The sequence below is a fragment of the Pezoporus flaviventris genome, unplaced genomic scaffold (assembly GCF_033815535.1).
Source record: "Pezoporus flaviventris isolate CSIRO_AGI_PZ_B2104156 unplaced genomic scaffold, CSIRO_AGI_Pfla_v1 ptg000069l, whole genome shotgun sequence".
Lineage (NCBI taxonomy): Eukaryota > Metazoa > Chordata > Aves > Psittaciformes > Psittacidae > Pezoporus > Pezoporus flaviventris.
The window spans coordinates 1178254-1198566 of NW_026892617.1; the positions used below are offsets into that span (position 1 = coordinate 1178254).

The following is a 20313-nucleotide window of genomic DNA, read 5'->3' on the forward strand; positions in this document are numbered from 1 at the left end:
AGAAAGAGGGATGGGAGAAGAAATACTGTTTCTCTGCCTTTTTCTTCTCTTTTTTCCCCCGTCTTCCCCCTCCCCGCCCCAAAAGACAGAAAGACAAACTGCGAACAACATAATTGCTGAAATGTGGCGTGTAATAATAGCTATTCAGAAGCTGATCATTCATATTAAACAGGGTGAAGCAAGCTTCTCATTTGCATGTTGGAGATTATATGCATTTCAAAAGTCATTTCCGCAGGGTATATGACTGACATTAATTCCCATGTGGAGCTGCCGGCTCCCTCCCGCTAGGCCTGGTGCTACCAAACCCAAGTGGGGCGGCTTGGTAACGGGATTACTGGGCTCTGGTTGTGCCGGAGCACGGCGAGGTTGGAGCAGCTTCCCGAGAAAGGACCAGGAAAGGATGGGGATGCTCACTGATATTAGGAGCAAAAGAACCTGGAAGAAAGCACCTTTCCCCCTGCCCAAATCAAACAAGAGCCTGCAGGGATACTGAACTATTCCTGTTTCTTTCCCCCTTTTCCTACTGTTTGGAGCAGGCGAGCGGCCTCACCGGGAAAGCCCGGCTCTGCCCCTGCCCGGCAGTCACAAGGCACGGCCCCGGCCAGAAACTCAGCGGGATTCAAAAAGCGATTTGACTTTTATATGGAGAACAAGAATATCCAGAGTTACAACAGGAAGTATTAAAAAAGGGAAAGAAAGGGGGAAAAAAAAGGTTTTGGAAAGGATATAAAACTTTCCTGGCTTCGGGGCACAAACTGAAGCGTAACTACTGGGAATTAGGAGGAAATCTCTTCTGGTGGAGGAGCTGTGACCATGGGCTCGCTCTGTCATCCCCAGCCCGGCCAGAGGCGGGATGCCGGAGCCGATGAGCCGCGCTGGGGTCCGGCCGGGCGATTCCCAGGACACCAGGCCAGGGGTTCCCTTTCCAAGTCTAGTAAAACTCGACTTCCCGTTCGCAAAGCCTGCGGGACGCTGGTGTCTGCGCTCCCAGCGCTGCAAGGGAAGTCATAAAAGAAAGTCATAATAATAATGAAAATATTTCCATTCATATAAAAGTTTTACAAAACCTTACAGCAAAAGAGCGAAGCCAGGGTCTGCAACGCTCTGAACGCGGCTTAAATCGGGAACAAGCGCTTTTCCAGCCAGGACCGAGCTGGGATAATTGAAGCCGCGTTGGAAAGAGCAAAACCCGGCTGCACGACTCGAGCATCCCTGTGCACAGATGGGACAAGCCGCAGCATCCCGGCTCCTGCTTTTCATCTGTTCTAGTTTAAACACAGCCAGTGTTTCAGGGATTCTCCATACGCTCGTATCCAGAGGGTCTAATCAGGATCAGACCTTCCCAAGGCATTAAGGCAGGGACCCTGACCAGACAGTCACATGAAGCAGAAAAGGGTGGTTTTACTTAAGAGGGGAGGGGAGGAGACCCCTCTAATGGGGAACCACAGAGGCTGCACAAATGGATTGCTAATCCCCATCTCGGGCTCCAAACCACCCCACGGAGTAAGCGCTCTGCCTTCCCCCCCACCTTTCCCTTAAACGTGCACCTTTCACAGGACAAAGAAAGGGAAACAGAACTACGAGGAGAGTAAAGAATCCCCCAACCTTTAGCAGTACCATATGGCAATGAGTGGATATTAATTACTGTTGCTTTTTAATTAACAATTGCTTCGTCTGAGCAGTCACATTTCCCTGACACCCCTGACTCGCTGCTAACCTGCGAAGTGCATGCGCCACGCCAAGCCATCAATCCAGTTTTATTGACACCCCCTCCCCGCCGCAAACAGGCAGATACCAGGGATTGCCAATTAACACCTCCACACTCTCTAATTAGCACAATTAACAGGCTGATGGATACCCAGAGCTTCCCTGCCAGGGAGGGGGGGGCAGATCAGCTCCTTGGGCTGTTGGACGTGGCATGCACATGTGCCCAACACGCCTGTGCCATGCTCCCCATGTCCCATGGGAGCACCACGTGTGTGCCATGCCACAGAGCCCAGCATCGCCACGGAGCCTTTCCAAGCTGAGTAGAAGGAGCAGGATGAGCACAGAGGCAAGAGAGCTGGCGGACTCAAAAGCACAGATTTGCACGCAAGAACACGGGGACTTCAGGAGCAGGAACAGCAGACGAAGCATTCACAGAGTGATCTCTCCCCAAAAGCTCCTGAGGGATCTTGGAGCATCCAGCCCCATTGGAGTGATGCCGCTTCTCCACCTGATTCACCTCCACAGACGGGAATATTGAATAGAGCTTTTCAGCCCCTGGGACCCATAGAAACAGGTACAGCCGAGCCCATGAGCTCCTAAGCAGCAGTCGCTGAGCACCTATTTCAGCAGCTTCTCCTATTTTTAACTACCCTCAATACCCTGGTCCTTTGGGGCTCTGTAACTTTGGGCTGCCCTTCACAGGACCACGTACAGACATGGCATCACGGGCACCTCCTCCTGCTGCCAGCAGATCCCTGTCCTGAAGCCCCCATCCCTGTGCCAATAGCGCTGTGTGCCCCTCAGCCTCGGCTTCCCCGCATCCAAACCCAAAGAGCTCAAAGGCACCCGGGAGGGATGAGGATGAACAGTGGGAAACACCAGCGGGAAAACGCTTCCCACCCCACATCCCGAGCTGAGCAAGTTCTCAATATTGATCCAGTTTGCAAGGGACAGCAAAGGTGACAGCATACATGTTCGAGCCGCCTGCTACAGTGATGCTCCGGAGGCTTTTTCCACCCTTCCCACTACATCCCACTTCCAAAGCAGTTTTCCAGACCCTCCCTTCCCAGCTCCAGCCCTGCCAGGACCTGGAGGGGAGCTGTGGGCTGCCTTGCATCACCGTGAGGGCTCTCCCTCTGGCAGCCTCTCCTGCAAGTACCAGCAGATGATGGAGGAGCACGGACCAAGCAAATCCCTCAAAGCTGTTGGAAGTCCTGTGGGATGCTCCTCTGCACGAGTGGGACTTGGGGAGGCTTGAGCCCAGGCACCGGATCTGCTCCGAGCTACGGAAAGTTGAGCAACCTGCCCATCCGGATCCAGCACCGTGAGGCTTTAGGAAGTGGCTGGCTAATCTTAAAAGGCTTTGGCTTGAAGAGAAGCAGCAGCCGGGATTGCTCCGAGAGTGGCTTTTTACCCTTTAATTAACACATAAACACATGGAAATGTGGAAAGGGGATTAAAATACAAGTCTGGAGGAGCTGAAACGAATCTAGAGCATTACTGTAAATTAGAAGAGATTTAAGAAACCAAGGACTGGCTAAGCCTGGGCACCGCTTTAATGGGATCTCACCTCTGGGCACTTTCATCTCCTACTTTCATCTCACTCCCAGCAACTTCTTTGGGAAGAACCAAGCTCCGGGTGCACAGACCTTCACCCTGCAGCAGTCCTCACCTACCTGCCACTGTGCCCTCGCTGCCCTGGCCACGCTCATTTGCTGCTGCACAGAAATCACGCAAGAATGACCACGGCACGGCTCTTCTCCCCAAAAGCTGGGTCATCTCGCTCGGAGAACCAGGAATCATGAGCATCACCAATGGGGGAAGCCCCTGGGGACCAAGCCACACCAGTCAGTGGGACACGGCACTATTCCTGCTTGAGTTCCTTTCCAAAACGATCTTCCTCAGAGCATCCTTCAGTCTGGAGCTCACACCATGCACCAGTAAGGACAAAGCGACCGGAGCATCCTACGGGAGATCCTCCTCCCGGTGCCCACGCCAGCGAACCATCCGCATCAGGACACAGAGCATCCCCAGAGCTGCCAACGGCTGGCACGGCTCCCATTCCCTGCCAAGCTGCAAGGAAAATGAAATCCCTCCTGGCATGAACGCGGGGCTGGCCGGACACAGGCTGGGCACGTGCTGGGGCTGCTCCATCCTGCTCCATCCATCCCGCTCCATCCACCCAGCTCCATCCTGCGCTTCCCTCGCTGTGCTCTTGAAAAGATTAAAAAGAGCCCCACTCCATCTCATTAAGAAAATAAACACAAGAGCCGTCTAAGTGTCTAATTAAGCTTCTAATTAGTCCCTGCTTGTTACTAATGCAAATTAGATTACGCTGCTTAACTACAGCATGTCCACAACACCCTTGTTAATTGCGGCCTTTTGAAATTAAATTACTCCCTAATTAGCATATCAAAGCCATTGATTCGGAGCCAGGGAAGACAGGGCAGGAGGAAGCAAACGCCAAGTTTTGTTAATCAGGGACGTCTAATTAAATAGTGACGTGGAGCACGGGGGGCTCCAGCCCCGCTGCTCGGGAGCTGCATCAGGGGACCCCGAGGGGCAGCACCCGGTGGTGCAGGTTGTGCTTCACTGCTGCCGTGCTGGAGCATCCCGCAGGTCTGGTACCCAGCGCCTGATGGATGCAGCTGCAGCAGGGCAGAGCCTGAGCCCTGGGAAGCCCACAGAGACTCCAATTTCTCATCCCCCAAAACCTGGCTTTCCTTCTGTCCAGCATGTGCCAAATGGGAATTCAATGGGAAAAAAGTCCTGAACCACATACACAGCCCTGCAGCCCCCTGGGCTCATGGGGCAGGGTCTCAAGACACCTGTAGAGCAGCCCCAAACCCTCACAACCTACACGCAGGAGGCACCCAAGTGAGCACAGGCCGCAGCATCCCTGACCTGCAGGACACTTCATCCCCTCACCGCAACGGGATGGGATGGATGGGACAGGCACACAGCACGGGGGGGGATGCCCGCAGCGGTGGCACCAAGTCACAACTTGATCATGGCACCATCTGTGGGGAGTCTAAAGGGAAACCCCACGCACATCCCTCACCCCAGCATCCCGCGGGCACCAACAGCATCCAACACAGACCCTTTCTCCATAGGAAACAAAACCAATTCCCTACCGGAGCAGGGATGCTCTCGGCACTCACCGGAGCCATCCCCAAGCCTCCAACCCCAAATTCACAATGGGACATGAATAACAGATGCACTAAGGAAGAGACTCAATCTAAGAGCAACCAGGAGAGCAGGAACGAAGCACACGCCTGGTTTTCAGGTGATTTCAATCACTTCCTGAATGACCCTGGCTCTTGAAACATTCCAACTTTTCCTCTCTTTTTTTTTTTTGTTTAAAGAAGTAGGAAAAGGAAAAAAAAATAAAGGGATGAAGATTGGAAAAGTTTAATAGAGGGAGAAAAAGTCTATTGAGAAAAGCAAGGCAGGCACAGCCCGCCTCGAGGGAAGAGCTGGAGTATTAAAGAAAGGAAAAGCGCTTCCCCGGCTGCCGGAGAATAGAGCAGCTCCACGAGCAGGAGCTGTGCGCTTTTAATTGAAAAGAGGGAGATTCAAATGAAACATCCAATATCCCCCGTGAAAGAAAGGAAGAAAGACGGACGCTGGCCGCTTTGCGACGCCCGAGATTGCTAAAGCCCCAACTTTCTTCTCCCCCCCGCCTCTCCTCGCCGACTCGGAAGTTATAGGAAAGAGGGATGAGAGAAAGGAAGGGGAAAAAAGGGTCTTTCATACAAGAGGAACTCAAGGGAATGGGGGAGGAGGGTGGGAAGAGAGACCAAGTTTTATTCATTTATTTTATGCAATGACTAAAAATAATATATATATTAAAAAAGGCAGAGTTGGACAATGTCAGTGTTTGGAAGCAGCAGAACGGAGAGGAGAGGGGGGGAAAGCAACTAGGAACAGAAGGGCCAGCTCCAACCACCCGCCGCACGAGCCTCTCTCCCAACGAGATTCAATTAATTGATAACAAGAGGCATCAAATTAATTTTTCAAGGATGTTAGATTTTGATGAAGGCAAAAAAAAAAAATATCTCTCTGATTTTAATCGGGGCGGCGTTTAAAAGGCATAAATGAATATCCCTTTCTAATCATCTGAGGCGCCGGGGAAGCACCAAGCGGTTAACGGGGAAATTCAAATCGTTTAATTAGGAGGGGGGGGTTGGGGGGGGTCCTTCAATGCAGGGGGGGGAAGGGGGGGGGTCTGCTTTGTGAAGAAATTATTTTTAAAGTCATTTCTTTCAAGCATCTTTGGGTCTGTCATCCCCCGCCCCCCCCAATCGCACTCGTGACAACGCATCCCGGAGGTTCTCTCTTTTGAATAGAGACCGTTCCCCATCACAATCTAATTAACAAAGATGGTAATGAACAGGCTGGGGGAAAATCCATCGAGAAGCAAAAGATTCCTCCAAACTCCCAGGAAAAGAACGAGAAAGGAACCCCACAGGAGGAAGGGTGTGAGATTCCCCCAGACTCACTGCCGTGCTTCTATATGGGATACGGGGGTATGGAGACAGGGAGCTTCCAGCAGCCCCCTCCCAAACCCTACCACAGCCATTACATGCACCTCACATTGCTGGTGTGGAGAGGATGCTCCGGGAGCCAAAGCAGAGCTTGAGCCCAAAAGCAGCAGTTGCAGGGATCAGCACAGTGCAAGGACCGTGGTGCAGCCGATGCACACTCACACACCGCTGCCCAGCCTGTGGCCATCACCCTGGCATCACTCCACATGGTGCCAGCCACCGTGTCCATCCCCGCCAGCATCACACCAGTGCTTCCCCAAGGCTCCTCCAGCAAATCCTCGCTCACGGTTATGTCTCTGCCCACATGCCCAGCTCACCCCATTATTTTACACCCCATCAGTAACACACACAACGGGGCCATGCCCATGGTGCACATCTCACCCAGCCTTCCTGCTGCAGCAGAGCCCCGAGCCCACCCAGGGCACACACAAAATCTCCATCCCTTTTACATGCAGACAGCCCCAACATGGCCCCATGCTCATGGGTATCCCGCCTACCAGAGCCTCGGTCACCCAAGGAAGAGCAGGGCTCATCCTCTTGGACAGAGCGATGAAGGACATCGCCGCACATAAGCTGAGGAAGAGGAGGGCTGCAGGGAAGCATCCTGATGTGCCCACTGCACCCAGCAGCCCTGGGAACGGCAAAGGCAGCACCGGAGCGGAGGAAGGCTCTGGGCAGGGGGTGTGTATGGAGGAAGCTCCTAAAATCAAAATCAAGCTGCAGGAGCTCCCCCTGCCCTGGCCCCTGATCCCATCAGGGGTGGCTGCCAAGGGTAAGAGCAGAGTTAGGGAGGAGGAGAATGACCTGGAGCAATAGAGGGACAATCTGGACCAGGACAGGGAACGATGGCAGAGCCACCGGCACCGGGAATACAAGCTCCCATGTCAGACCCGAGAGGAATTTTCCAGCTGAGTTTGCGTGAAGTCAGATGGGAGGATGCGAAAAGTCTCTTCTGGCCTTTAAATAATCCAGAGGGGAGGAAAAGAAGCCCTGGTGCCTACTGAACAGGAGGGAGGAACTCGGATGCCACAAGTTTTTCCAGACTCCGCCGTGTTTGTGCAAAAATTCATCCAGAAAACGCTCTGCTTAATGCGCTCCCTGCTGCACACTGATGCTCTCCATCACAAATCCCATTTTTATGCAGGAAGAAGCTTGGTTTCCATCCAGAAATTATGCTGCTCATGAGGAGGGAGAAGAAAAAAGGCAGTGGGGGGGGAGAACTATCCTTGGGCATCTTCAAACTCCTGGTCTGAAGTCCATTATTTTGCATCCAAATCAGAGGCAAGCATGACCCGAGGCCGGCTCCGTCTCGCAGCCACCGCCAGAGCAGCACTTCCAGACATCCTTCCTGATCTGATTCCTGCACAGCTCGGCTCCATCTCACATGGACTCACCATCTCCTGCTCTGCCCCGGCACCGCAGCCGCAGCCACAACCGCGGCTCCCACCAGCCCTGCGCAGAGCAGCGACTGGAATAACATCAGCAATTTTCCCAGGGCTTTCTTAAAAGCTGGGAAGCAGCATGCTCGGCAGAGGAACTGGGCTGTCCTGGGCTCTTGCACTGGGAATGGGGACGGGTGGCTGCAGGCAGGGATTGGGAAGGTGCATTCAACTTTTTGGGGTGCATGGGATGAGAGCAAGGCTCAGGGGAGAGGCACGGAGCATCCCTCCGGCCAGGGGAAGCGTTTCCCTACACAGACCTGTGCCAAAGCCAGAAGATCATCGGGGTCCCCCGTGCTGCTCCTGTGTTTGAGCTCGATGAGCTGTGTTCAGCTGCCACATCCTCTTCCTGGGAAGAGCATCCTCCTCCAGCACCCTCCACCGGGGACTCCAGAGGGTGACACTCTGTACAGTGCAAGATACAGCTTCTCCCCTGCGTTCCTGGAGCACACTCCATGGTTTCGGCATCCCTCTGGACCTCTTGGCAACACGGAAAGGTGACCTGGTCCCGCAGCATCACTCCGATGTCATCCACAGCATTCCCAGGTCATGCCAAGCCAGACTCCTGAGCCCTGGGCATCCTGAGCTCAGCCCTTACACATAAGGAGGCGGCATCTTCACATCCCTGCTTCATGGATTGGAACAGAGCGATGGAAGCATGAAGTAAACTGAGGTGATCTGTACTGAGGTGGCCAAGGAAGCCACCGACCCCTTCCTGCTGGTGTGGGAGAGAGCGCAGAGCAAATCCACAGATTTCTACTGCTCCTGAGGGGGTCGATGCAGCCTCCCTGCAAAGCACCCCTGGAAATGGTGCGGTTTTCCTCTCCCCAACCCTCTAAAAATAATCCTTGTTCTTTAAAATCCCAGTTTATGATTCACCCCTTGCAAGCTCCAACATCTCGCACCTCGCCCAGCCCACAGCTCTGGCTGCCAAGTCCCAGAGGCCCTGTGAGCACCCATGGGTGCTGGGACAGGAAGGGCCTCATGGCACTCAGTGCCCAGTTGTCTCCTGATGTGCCCGCTCCCCGGGGAGGACTCATTGCTGGCTGATGGAGCCACAGCAGCGCCCCGAGCATGTCCTGTATGGGTGCCCACAAGAAGCTATGGCACAAAACCCCCCATCACTGCACTGGGGCTCCAGGCTCCGCAGCAGCACCACTCCTCCACAATCAGGTCCCATCATCTTTCCGCATCTCCTGCTGAGACAGGGTCACTGATAACCCTGTCCCAGCAGGAAGCGAGTGCTCCATGACCACTGTCTGCAGGACACGGTGCCATCAGGTCTCCATCACCGGCTGCCCTGGGCAGGGCAGCAACCCAGGGGACATCCCTTTTCCTCCCAGACCAAACCTCATCACGTGAGGGTGAGGGAAGGACGTGACACCGGAATGCGGCATCCGGCAGGACACAAAGCGGACACAGCCGGGTCATCAGCACCCCCAGGGACGTGACCCGTGAGCCCTTGGTACCCGTCCCAGCACAGACCATGGCTCCTATCCATTGCCAGGTATGTTAAAACACCAATTATGATTTTAAACCTCCGGCTAAAACCAGCACCTGCCCATTCCTAGCCCCAGAAGTTCCCAGAGCATTCGTATCTGTGACAGCAAGGACCAGCACAGATCTCCACTGCTTCTGGAAGGACCAATCCTGCAACGAAAGGAGCTGCATGTCCCCACGGTTCTGTGCCCACAGCAGCCCAAATCTGCAGCAAGAGATTCAGCAGCACTGATGCTCCCCACTGCGGCATTCGCTGCTTCAGTGCAATGGGGACACGAGAGACCTGCCCCAAAGCCACCACCAGCCCCCAGACGAGCCCCCTTGCCTGTTAAACTTCATCTTGCTGCGTTTGTAAATGGATTTGGCCTTCTCAACAGAGTCTTTTCAAGCCACCAGCCCTATGAGCCAGGGGGAATCGCTCTGGCACTGCTTCTGCCCAGCCACACGAGCAGTGATGCCGGTGTCAGCACTGATGCAGCACCCCCGTGGTACAGGATCTGCAGATGGGGATGCTCTCACAGCCCCAAAGTCCGACCAAGCTCCACTTCCCAAGGAAAGGGACATTTGTTCAGGGCTCAAGCCCACCAGCACCAAGAGAAAGACTTAAATGGACTTTGAAACAGGCCCTAAAAGCAGGCTCTGCCATGAGAGGCATAGACAAAAACCCGGTTTAAAAGCAGCAGCACGAATAACCCGAATAGAGCTGTGCTGACCCTGACCTGCATCCGGAGAGTCCTGAGCATCCTTCCAGGCAGGCAGAGCTGGCCCCAGGGATCCCCGTCCTGCTGCCAGGACAAGCAAAGGAGCCATGGAAACTCAAACCCAGATTTCAGCACAAATCTTCCAGCAAGAGAGATGAAACAAACCTGGCACCACATCATAAGCTCCCAGGACGGAGGGGACCCCGCGTCCCCTCGCAAAGCATCAGCACCTCCGCCATACAAATGCTTTTGGTGTTTCATCTGCTTCTCACCTTCACTGGGGAGCAACCAGGCCCCCTGCCAGCAGCACCCTACAAACCCACCACCTGGTCCAGGGGGCAGAGGAATAGGATGGCACCCACTGGGGTAGGAGAAGGCACGAGTGCCCCAGACGGCGGGTGCCGAGAGGCTGAGATAAATGGGGAGCGATGGGACCCTCCTCCTCCTCCTCCCCAGCACCACATTTACCCGCACAGCAGGGGACAAACGCCTCTTTTGTTTTCCAAATGAGAAACCATGGCGATTTTGAGGTTTTAATTTATTAACGGTGAACATCTGGGCCAGCCCCACTTCCCAAACCCTGCGCCAGCAGAGCTGAAGCCAGAGCGGCATAAGCAGGAGACGGGGATACCCCTCTGTGCCCATGGAACAAACCCCATCCCACGACAGACATCCACACTCAAAGTGGCACTGCTCTGGTGGCGAAGCGACTTCGCCGTGTGGAAAGCAGCTCGGAGAGTAAAAGGAGAAAGTGCAAATCCTTTGGAAACAGCCCAGGAGAAGGGCAAAGCCGGAGACAGCCCTTTCCAAGAGCACAGCCTCACCCCCACCAGAACCCATCTCGGCAACACCAGGTTTTTGCAGCTATCCCCGGCACAGCATCATTTCAAACCCCACATTTCCTGACACTCTCCCTCTGTCCCCCACCCCTCATTTTCCTCTCCTCCTTCCATTTCTAACAGGCCAAACCATGCCCAAGAGCAGGGAGGTTTGGGATGAGCTTCTCCAGCCCTTGCAAAAGGGCCCCAGCAGGGTTCAGGGACAGTCCTGCATCCAGCAGCATCCTCCCAGCAGCACCCAGGACCGCGTGGCCAAAGCGGGATCATTTGTACCGGAAACCCCATCCCACGGTGGCCAAGCCAAGGAATGTGCCGTGATCCCGGCACATGAGGGTGGCACCCAACCGAGCAGTGAGCTCAAGCACAGAGCAAGCTGTGCCCAGAGTCAATGGCCAAAGTAATGGGCCACTAATTCCCAGTAATAGGCTGCAGGGAACAACTCACAGGGAGAAAACCAAAGCCAAGAGGACACCAGAAGGAGGAAAGGCTCCTGAGCAAACGGATCCCAGCGCATCCTTCGCTTACAAACAGGTTCTGGCCTTGTATCCTGCATTGAGCAACCTACCTCCATCCTTCCTCCACTGTCCCTGTTTCCTGAAGACATCTCTTCCCAAGCCCGTGACAGCTTCTCCTAGGTGGTCCCCATCCAGATCTTGCTACAGGCGAACAAATACAGGAGCGTCCCCAGCTTGCAGACTCACAATAAGCAGGCAGGCAGAAAGCCACTCACCTAAAATCTACTTCGTGGAATAAACCATGACAGGGAGGAAGCAAGTGAAGGGTTCAGGGTCAGGCTCTGACGGCTGCAGCACGATGCTCGGCTGGCCCTGCCCGGCACTGCTGGGGTTTTTATGCCTTTCTTTTATGCCTTTATTAGCCTCAGCGCAGTTAAATCCCCCTGGATAAACCCAGCGACCTGGCAAAGGTGTGTTGAAATAAGACGTTTCAACACCCCCCTCTCTGGGTGAGCAGCTCATCCCGGCTGATCCCAATCCCGTGTTTGCCTGTTAAACGGGAGCATCGGTGCCTGAGCAAAGACACCCCCAGGACAGCATCTCACGAGCTGCCAAACAGCCACACAACACACTGAGCACGTCCCCATCAGCTGGGGCTCCCCTGCTTCCCACCAGCATCAGTGCCCCCATCCCCATCGCCAGCTCCCCATCAATGCTGGTCGCACCAAGGTTTGCCAATGAGGCAGAACAAACACTTTCCCAATCTCCTCCAAGCCAAGCTCCCCCCCCCGGGGGAGTTTTGCCTCCTTTGGCACCTTAAACAGAAAGGTTTCCTCGCACTTTTCCATGGTCTGGAACACGATCTCCCAAAGAACAGTTTTATTACGGCACCTTTGGCTGCCGACAAACATGCCCCGGAGCCCCTGGCTGAGCCGGCACCGGGTGAAATTCCCTCCCGCAGCCGCGCTCCACTCCCTGCTTTGCTAAAAAACAAGGATGTTTTTGCTGCTCATCCGGACCCGCAGGAGGAGCGTTCCCACCAACACAACCCAACGCGACAGACTTAGAGCCAACTTGCCAGGGCACGAGCCGGTGGCGAACGTTAACCGGGGCCAGGAGACACCGACAGCAGGTTCCTTAACCCCAGCACAGCGCGCAAGAGAGCCGCTGCAAACACAGCCTTTGCTTTTCCTTTTCCTTAAGAAACACAAGGAGAAAGGATCCCGACTCCCGGTGCCCATCCGCACACACGGAACTCCCTTGCCCGGGTACCACGTCCAGTTACAGCCCCGGCACAAGGCATCGGAATCCCTTAACGCCTTCTGTCCAGCTCCATTCCCAGATCTCAACTCTCCTCCAGCAGGATCTTTACAGAGTAAAACCTCTTGGGTTGTGTTCTCCTCAGCAGCACCACGCTGCCCACCTCCGAAGGGAGCAGCTCTCCTCCTCCTCCGTTTTCGCCTCTCGGTTCTTCCCTTTCCCAATGCCATTCCGCTCGCAAACACAGCTCAGTCGCAGGCAGCACCATCACCACCACCGTGTTTTATCACAGAGGTTTGCAACTGACAAAAGGGTTTGAATTAACAAAAGTTAAACCCCCCACGCTCGAGCAGCGGCTTTGATGCATTTTATACAACAAACAATTGGGGGGGGGGATAAAACACTAGGAAGTTTCTCAAGCTGTGCCCAGCCCCATCTTGATCTACAAGTTCTGTTTGACTTTAAAAGGTGCAGCGCAGCGAGCAGGGGGAGGTTTTGCAAGAGGGTAACACGGGTGCAAGTCCTTCCCCATGGAAGACCTTCACCCTGCAGCCGCTGGCACAGCCCTGGGTTACTCTCACATTTACCCCTGCGCTTCCCTTGAGCGCATCAGGGGCTCCAGTGGCACACGGAGGGGTTTTACCTCCTCCGAGGGGAACACGCGGCTTTCCGAGTGTATTTGAGGTTTTAATTCCCCCCGTTTCTCCTTCCCACTAATGCAACTCATCGCTCCACAGGAAGATGCCCACAGAGCATCCCACCGGGGCAGGACCGAGCTCCTACAGCCCCACTGCACCCCATAACTCCCGCGGCGGTGCCGGAGGAGCTGGAAATCAAAGAGGACGGGACAGGAAATTTCAAGTTTCCACTTCCAGCAGCAGCAGGTGACGGCGAGGCCACAGCGGGAGCACCCGGATAAACCCCGGGATAAACCCTGGATGTCCACTGGGGAGATGGGGGGTGCAAGCATCCCCTTGAGAGCCCCGCGAACCACCTGCCAACTCCAACCCGGAGGCTCTCCCAGGCTCCCAAACCAAGGGGAAAAACCACCCCAGCTCCCCCCTCCATACATAAAGAGAATTCCCCCAAGTATTCCCAGCTACAAACCCCACTCCGCAGTGGGAAAACAAGAGGCAAAGAGCCATAAACGTGTGTTACTTTAAAAGGAGCAGAAGAAAAGCCGGGACCCCCGGGCTCTCCCGCCTTTCTCCGCTTGGAAGAATTAACCCAGTGCCGGCTAGGGGCACAGCTCCCCCCCACCTTGTGCTACAAAGGCAACCCCAGCTCCGCACCTCTCCCCCTTCCGCCTGCCCCACAAAAGAGGAAAAAGGGGGGAGGGAGGAGTAAGAAATAAAAGGAAAGCAAACCCTGAAAAGCAGCCCCGAACGCCCCCAGCGAGACCCAGCGCAGCTCCAGCATCCCCCAGCTCCAGCATAGAGAAGAAAAGCTCCCGGACTCCAGGGCAGCAACTTCACAAGCGAGTGCACTCGCATTCCTGCCGGGTTACTGGGAGAGAAAAGGGCGAGGGCCCGACTGGATGTTTGAGTGTCACTTCATTTTATACATTGCACAGATTTGTTTGTAACGGGCCCTGCTCTTCCCTTCCCAAACCGGGACGTAAATCCTACGGACGCCCGACTACCAGGGATGGGACTAAAGCTGGACACAGCATTTACTGATATTTCCTATGTTATTTTGGGGGCCTCTGTGTATCAACCCCCTCCTCCAGCAGCAACTTTAATCCATTTCATTCCTTTCCCTTTTCCCAGCCTTCTGCCCACCGGCACACATAGACTGAGCCCCCCCCTCACCCTGGCATCCTCCATCCCCAATCCAGGGGGTACCTGCCACCCCCAGCCCTCTTGGGTGACACATCCCAGGGTGCCCATGTTAAGGGGGGGATTTTCCATCCCAATCCCGTTCTCCTGCACTTTTTCCCTGCCACCAACACCGAGTCCAACTTTGCCGGTTTCTCGGGGGTTTGTGGCAGGAGCGATGCTGGACATGGAAGCAGCCCCCTCCCCACACCAAACATCCCAATGGGAGCTTGGGATGGGGGGGGAAAGAACACACACCAAACTCCCCTAATAACTAATCAATTACTATTAAAAAAGAACTTAAAACCCCCAAACCGGGAACATCTGCAACCCGGAGCCTGCACCATTATTTGATGCCCCCGCTTTACCCCCTGCTCCTGCCTTTGTGAGGCTTCGCAGCCCTCACAAAGCCTCCCCAGCTCAGCACGGGCACTGCTGCCCCTTTCTCCCCCCCGTCCCAGCTTGATTTAAGCAATGTGGAGGGGAGAGAAAAAATTAAAAGGAAAAAATTAAAAGGAAAAAATGGAAGGAAAAAAAAGGGGGGAAAAAAGGAAAAACTTCCCAAATCTGATGATTTTCTCCATCCACCCAGCCCCGGGGGCTCATCGGATTTGTTCTTTTTTCTAATAGACTTTAAGGTGGAGTGGAAATTCAAATAAATAATGCTAAAAAATAACACTCCATTTAGAGCTGGATTTTCACAAGAGCCCGAGACACCGCTACAGTTAATCGGGAATACAGGGAATCGAGGAAGGGGAACCCGAAATCGTGCCGTGCCTGAGCTGCACGCCGGGGATCCAACACCCAGCACGGTGCTGGATGTTCCTCGGGTCAGTTTTTAAGTGCACAAGAGGAAATCTGTCCAAGTAAATCCTGCCTCTGGTTTGGGTTAAAACCAACCCTTTCCATGCAGAAACTAATCAGGTTTTTATTGAATGCCCCACAGCTTTACAGCGCTCGGGTCTCAATCGCTACTGAGCTGGTTCCGAGGGTGGGAAAAGGGAAATCGCTGGGTATCGGCTCGCAGCCGGAGCGATGGGGATGGAGGAGCCCCCGAGGCTCAATTCGGACACAAATTCCTCTTGGACTATATATAAGAGTAAAAAAACAACCCACCCTGGAGCAAGTTTTCCAAGCAGGCACTTTGCGAGCACCACGGAGCCTGCAGGATTGTGCTTTCTCCTCCGTGCATTGTTCGCTGGTATTAAAAAGTGCCCAGGAGGGGAGAGGGAGAGACGCGGTCCGGGTTGTTTTAAAAGGGGAAAGAAGGGGAGAAAAAAGGAACCATTCCCAAATGGAAAAAGAAACCCCGATTACGCTCCACTTGTCCTCTCCTCTGCACACCTCCGAAACGCGCCTGCCAACTCAAACCAGATTTACCACCACCACCAAGAAACCGCCGGAGCGATCCCGGCCAGCGAGACAGAGGCGCGTTTGTTCATCCCCCGGACAGCGAGATGGAGCCGGGAAGAACAGAAAGGGCCGAACTTGGCGAGAGCATCTCGCGACAGAAGCGGACACCGGGTAGGAAGGGGATGGAAGAGGCTGCTCCCGGCTCCAGGAGCCGGACGGCGTTAGCCCGGGAATCTCTGAACTCCCCGAAGACGACAGCTCCGTAATCAAACTCCCTCCGAACACGTTATTGTTGCTGCTGTTAGCGGGGTCCTAACCGGTATCGGGCACCGTGTGGAGGTTACAAACACCCCCCCCCCCCAAACCCACCCCGACCTCGCTGCCCGCAGACAAAGCCGCACCGAAGCCTCTCAAACTTTGCACCGGGCGAACGCAGCGCGGGGCTTCACGGCCCCGCCACCCCTTCCAGCATCCAAACCTGCGGGGATGGCTCGGGAATATTCTCCAGCTCCATCCGCAGCCGCGCGTCCCGTCCTGCTCTCCCCTCACCTCGCTGCCGGGGTTATTGCTTATTGCAGGCTCCGCCGAGGATTTCCCAGGAGCGACGCAGGTTCACGGGGACGGCGGCGGCGGCTTCTCCAGCGACCTCAAAACTTAAGTGATGGCTCCCGACTCACTGATTCCTCCCCAAAGGAGGGGATCGCGCGCGCTGGGCCGCTCCGCAGCACAGAGCAGCGGGGCTGGGGCTCAGTTAAAATGCGATGGGAGGGAAGAAAAGGGAATAAGGAGGAAAAAAAACCCGACCCGAGCGCCCCAAACCACCGGAATTAAAATAAAACTGGTGAAGAGAAAAAGAAAAATGGATGGGGGGGGGGGGGAATGGGAAGCCCCAACAAAGAGAGCCCGGGGCGGCAAGCAGGGCCGTGCCCCCCCCCCCCCCCCACCTCCCAGTGCGGGGCCCCAGCAGGTCTGGATCCGGCACCGGCAGCGCGAGTTCCCGGTGCCCGATTCCCCCCTCCCAAACCCCGCCGGGGCTCCCTGACCCCCCCCCCCCAGGGGATAAAACCCCCGGGGGGGTGGGAGGGGAAGCCGGGACCCCGCGTCGGGGCTGCCCCAGGTCCCCGTGCCCCGGCCCCGCTCCCTTTGTCCGGGCTCCACAACAAACTTCCGAGCGCGGGGACACGGACCCGCCGCGCTCCGGGAGCGGGGAACCGGGGTGCATTGGGGACGGAAGGGGGGGGGGTGTCCGTGCCCCACACCTGCCGGCGGGGCTGGGGGCACGTCCCAAACCCCCCCCTGTCCGCGGCGGTGCCGGGGGCTCGTTCGGACCGTGCCGCCCCGCTCTCACCCACCTGGTCGCGCCGGGGTCCAGCGGCGGGCATGCGGCCGGCCCCCCCCCCACCTCCGCTTCCCCCAAACTTGGACGGGGCGGCGCGGCGGGGCTCAGGAGCGGCTCGGCATGGCGGGGGGCTCCCGGGCGCCGGCGCCGCCGCCCCTGGCCTGGCGCGCTGCTTGCGGTGCTGGGCGGCGCCGGGCCGAAGCGGGGCGCGGGCAGCCCGGGGCCGGGCCGGGGCCGCGCTCAGGTCCGGCTCGGCGCGGCGGCGGCGCGGGCGCGGCGGCGCGGGGCGGGCACCGGCCCTACCATAGTTCCTCTAAAGCAGGTGCAGCCGCTTTCCCCGCCCGCTCCCCTCCCCTTCCCTTCCGTCCCTTCCCTTCCCCGGGCCGGGAGGGGCCGCACCCACACCCCCAACCCCTTTGGGTGGGAAGGGAGGCGGTGTCCCCGCTCCCAGCATCCCCCCCCGTGCTTTAGCTCATTAACGCCTGCGCTAATTGGTTTCTGCTGCGTTCGCTTCCCCAGGGCTCAGCGCTGCGGATGCGGAGGGATGGGATCGCGCGAGGGAAACTGAGGCACGGGGAGCATCACACACACAGGCACCCCCAGCGCGCACCGCTGACCCCAGTGGACGCATGGGGATGCAAAGGCACGGAGCTGGTGACCCCGGCAGCCCGCAGCCCCGTTACACCCCGACACCCCGAGTTCCCAGGGGAGCTCTTTTGTAGTTTCCATTTTATGGACAGATAAAAGAGCTTTAAAACTTGGAATGAAAAGTATTCCAACGCACCTGCAGGTGTGGGGTGGTTGGTTGGTTTTTTTTGCCTATAATTTTTTTTTTTTACACAAAAACTGTTTTAAAAATTAATCCATTTTTGAATGAAAAGTCTGGACCGGGAATTCCTGTGCCATGGACAAGCAGGTTCCCCCCAGCTGCAAGCTCTGCTGGCCCCAGCAAAGACCCCAGTGAAACCATTAGTTTTGCCCCCCCAAAATCTCACATCAAGGCGACAAACAGGCCCAGTGTGACCCTGCTGTGAGCCCTGCTCTGGGCTGAGCCAAGCCTTAACCCAGGCCTTTGCCAGCCCTTTCGGAGGGCTGGGAATCCTGGGAGGCTCAGCTTGTTCCCAAGCAGTTCTGGGGCTCCCATTGGAGCCGAGTGCTTTCTTTAGGGAGCAACAGCTTTCCCCTCTCCCTGGCAATGGAAAACCAAGATGATAACCCCCGGCCAGCCCTCGGGGAGTACCAATCACCCCTTGGATCCGTGGCCAGTGACCAGGCAAGGCTGGCTCTGCACCCATGGCATCACCCATGGGGCCTCCCTCAGGCTTGACACCGTGGCAAAGGCATTTTCCCCTTTATTTAGGTATTTATTTGCTCAAAAGGGGGATTTTAAAGCAAGCATTAGGAAGGGGGGAAGTGCCCCACACTTTTCCTGCTCAGGACTCAGGTGTGGGACTCCCCGACCCGTTCCAGGGCTGGTTCACATATGGGAAGCGGAGCAGCATCAGTTCCCCCAGCTCAGAGTGGATCCCTCCTGGCACACTGCAAACCCCAATGAGCTGGTTCCCCACAAGCAGAGGGGCAGCCACATGGAGGGTCGCTGACCTCCCCTGCTCCATGGGGGTCCCGGAGGTCCCCTGATCCCGAGCAGAGGCACCACTGGTTGGTTGTGCCCTGGCACACTGACACGATCCTCTCCAGGCAGTGTTGTGGGTTCAGGGAGTTTTATTTCCCCCCCCCCCCCCGATACACAAAAGCTGTTTTCGCATCCATCTCCCCACATTTATACCCCTCAGACTTTATGAGTTACCCAAATATCAGCCTACAAAAAACAAAATCTATTTTTTTAGCCCCAAACTGGCACTTTTCTGAGTGAAAAGTAGCTGAGGGACGAGCCCCAGACAAACCTGGGCTTGCCCTCTATTCCCAACACAAGAGCAGCCCCTTTGAAGACATCAAACAGCACCTGAGTGGGAAGGATTTGCACAAAAAGACATGGGCAGCTTTCCTCCAAGGAAAGGGCTCCAAGGAAAAGGCCCAAAGATCCCTCTTTGTTCATCTGTGTCAGCCAAAAAGCCAGGAACAAGCAGGAGTCTGGGTGAGGACATGGCAGGACCAGGGTTTAGCCAGAGTTTGTACGGATTCTTGCTCAGTGGGTTTGGTCCCTGAGGCATCACTCCTGCCATAGCTGGGGAGCTGATGGACATCGGGGACATCCAGAGATTCCCAGGGGGGCAATTCCCTCCCTGCCGAAAGAGGGGGAAAAAGGAAGGGAAAACCCTTCCTTTTGTTCTGCACCAGGCAAAGCTCTGGACATGTATCACCTCCAGAAGGGTATAACAGAAGCAGGAGGATTTATAGCCCTTGGATTAAACCTTTTGCATAATGTCTGGTTATAAAGCCCTGAGACACATGGCACGAGGACCAGGAGTGATGGGTCCCGAACGTGTGGCTCTTCTGGGAAACCCACATGTTCCACCTCTTCCAAGTTCATCCTGACTTTCCTGCCTCTGTGGTTGATCCCCACACTGTTATCTGGGGGAAGTCAGTTTTCTCAGCAAAGTTTCTGCTCTTCTATCTGGAATATCAAAACCCTTTAAAAAGTGTAGATTTTCAACCAAGGATTTTATCCCAGTGTTGCCTGGAATGGAAACAGCTCCAGTTTGCCCTCAGGGTGACAGAAGCTGAAATCTTCTCTGGAGATCAGTTTGGGTTTGTCCTAAATCCCACACAAGGCAAAGCAGCTCCGGCCTGGGAGCATCTTCATCCTCCCAGGAAGCTCCTCTCCAAGCTGGATCCAAACCTTGTTTGCCACAGGTTAGGACTCGGCCATTTCTGGAAAGCATCCATTTGGTTTTTATTTTCTCTTCTATAGGGCGAGTAACTTCAAAAAGAAAACCTGACTTCTCTGAAGATGCTCCTTTGGAAGGTCTGCATCTGAGGATGCAAACGTGTCCCCTGAACTCTGCTTCCCGCCTCACCTCAGTTCTCTCCCTCCTTCCTTCAAGGCAAAATAAAGACAAAAATATATGGAAAGAAGAAAGTTAGGAATGGGAAAATAGGGAGAACAAGGGAAGAAAGTTACTTTTTCCCTTCCGGAGCAGTGTTTCGGGGAGGGAACTGCGCGTTAACGCAGCAAAGCCCCAAATTCCCGTCCCTTCCAAGGTGCACATTTCAACAACAGCAGATGAGAAGCTGCTTTTCCACCCAAATGACACCGGACGCTTCCACACAGCGCCTGAACCACCCGGGGCTGTTTCGGGGTTCACCCCAAGGAGACCTCCGGGGCCCCCTCGGGATGATGCCGTCGGGGCCAAGCGCTCTGGCCGGCGCCCGGAGGAATCCGGCGTTGCCCGGAC

At 55.6% G+C, this 20313-nt stretch overlaps 2 protein-coding genes across 5 annotated transcripts in view; one reads left to right on the forward strand and one right to left on the reverse strand.

Annotated features, from left to right (window-relative positions):
* Nucleotides 1-17090, reverse strand: part of FOXP4 (forkhead box P4) — a 51380-nt gene extending 34290 nt beyond the window's left edge. For 2 of the 4 annotated variants that reach the window (XM_061471907.1, XM_061471904.1), the window contains exon 1: nt 16971-17090. The gene's annotated coding sequence lies outside the window, so the exon portion shown is untranslated. Of the gene's footprint in view, nt 1-11298; nt 11630-16096; nt 16248-16970 lie in introns of those variants that run through there. The other 2 variants (XM_061471905.1, XM_061471906.1) reach the window with 2 other exon arrangements.
* The window catches only part of OARD1 (O-acyl-ADP-ribose deacylase 1), a 191064-nt gene that overhangs the window by 50137 nt on the left and 120614 nt on the right, over nt 1-20313 (forward strand). The window lies entirely within an intron of this gene.